Below are 2,072 nucleotides of genomic sequence, written 5' to 3'. Positions count from 1 at the left end.
ACAGAACATGAACAGACACTTCACCAAGGATGAGATCTGGGCAGCCAACAAACATATGAAGAAATGTTCATGATCATTAGCCATTAGAGAGATGCAAATCAAAACAACAATGAAATATCATCTCACACCAGCAAATTCGGCGAAGATCAAAAAAGTAAAGGACAATAAATGCTGGCGAGGATGCAGAGAGACTTGCACCCTCCTACATTGCTGGTGGGATTGCAAAATGATCGAACCACTCTGGAAAACAGTATGGGCACTTCCTTCAAAAGCTGAAAATAGAAATATCTTATGATCCATCAATTCCTCTACTTGGTATTTATCCACAAGAAATACGAGCCGCAACATAAGTAGATATATGCACACCAGTGTTCGTAGAAGCACTATTTACAATAGCAAAAAAATGGAGACAGCCTAAGTGCCCATCAATGGCAGAATAGATAAACATACTTTGGTACATACACACAATAGAATATTATGCTACTTTGAAGAATAACAAGGAATCTCCAAGCCACCCTATAACATGGATGAACCTTGTGGAAATTATGCTGAGTGGAATTAGTCAGTCACAAAAGGAGAAGTACTGCATAGGGCCATTGTTGTAAAAGCCTAAGAAAAAAGTACCCACACTAAAAGGGGGAGGGAATTCTTTGGTTACCAGGATGTAGGGGTGGGGTAAAGGGAGGGAGGGGAAAGTGGAGCACTGGGTAGGGAATAGACACAGGATAGTTTGGGTGCTCGGGGGTGGAAAATGAAATGGAAGAACAGGTGGATAGGAGAACATTAAGCAGGTTTGCATGGGCAATAGAGGTAAATAATGATGTATATTCATCCTTGAAACAACGAGGCTCTGGGATACAGGGATTGAGGCATGCTTTGAGTGGGTAAAAGGTGGGAAATAATGTTAAGATGCTTGACTGTCTTTTGAATCTTGGTTTCCCTTGGCTATCACTGTAAAATAGATACTTGAGGGGGAGAGAAAAGAATAGCCAGAAACATCTCCATAGAACACTTAGGAGCCCATCTTCAGCCTATAACTGATTAGAATACCTAAAATGAGGCTAAAATTTTCCCAGTGAAGGAGGCTTCCTGCAGAGCCTTTGCATTGCATAAGACCATAGGTGGAATCCTGATCCCCATCCAGAATCTTCTGATATGAGAAATTTCCACTTGAAAGGACAAGCAGACCAGCCTGGAGTGGCTAGAAGGATAGAAAATGATTCTTGAATGAAAGACCAACAGGAAAAATAAAAAACAATAATGGCAATCTGATTGACTACTACAAGAAGAAGCATGTTGTTCACTCAGTAGCCATCAAGGCAAGTGGCTGGGTCCCCTCAGGGCAAACCCCCTTCCAAGACTGAGACTCAAGGGGAATACATGAGCAGGCATGTGGTCTTGGGGGAAAAACAGCAATGAAGTTGTGACCTGTCCAACCATGTTCAATAGACTCCTGTCAACCAGGGTTGAGACCTGGTTGGCCAGCAATGTGATGAGACCTAGGGACCCCTGGGTCCAGGGACAGGTACTTGGCCACAGAGGACTAGAGTAGATTCTGAACTGTCCAGGTGATATGAAGTGAGGGGAGATACTCAAGAACACCCATACTTGCAGATAGTACCCACTTGACCTGGCTTCAATGCCTGGATGGTCAGAACTCAACTAGAGGAAGAAAGAAGAGGAAAAAAAGAGTAATCTGCTACAATTTGATGAACTTGACCTATACTTATGGATGTAGTAGGTCATAAAGGGAACAAATCTTTACAGCAAGGATCACTCCCACCCCATCGGTACACAGGGTTGACAGGGATGGGCAACTTAGACATTGACTACCCCAATTGGGCAGCTACAAAGGCATGAAGTGACTGGCTTACAAGCTTTCAAGAGGGAGCCTAATTCCAGAGAGTGCGGGGGAAAGTAGAATCTCCACTGAATGGTTTCCAATCTGTCTGGATGGGCTGATGAAAGGAGATGGGGATAAGACTCTTGTGGTTCAATAGTGAATAATTGCTATCAGGACTGATTGTGAGAGTTGCAAATGTAAAGGTAGATGTTTTGTAATAAAAGGAGGG

General features: G+C 43.1%; 1 pseudogene; it reads right to left on the bottom strand.

Moving 5' to 3' along the window:
* The window catches only part of LOC102833202, an 8,624-nt pseudogene that overhangs the window by 848 nt on the left and 5,704 nt on the right, over positions 1-2,072 (bottom strand).

The sequence above is a fragment of the Chrysochloris asiatica genome, unplaced genomic scaffold (genome assembly GCF_000296735.1).
Source record: "Chrysochloris asiatica unplaced genomic scaffold, ChrAsi1.0 scaffold00222, whole genome shotgun sequence".
NCBI classification, from domain to species: Eukaryota; Metazoa; Chordata; class Mammalia; order Afrosoricida; family Chrysochloridae; genus Chrysochloris; species Chrysochloris asiatica.
This window is presented reverse-complemented; position numbering and strand designations above follow the sequence as displayed.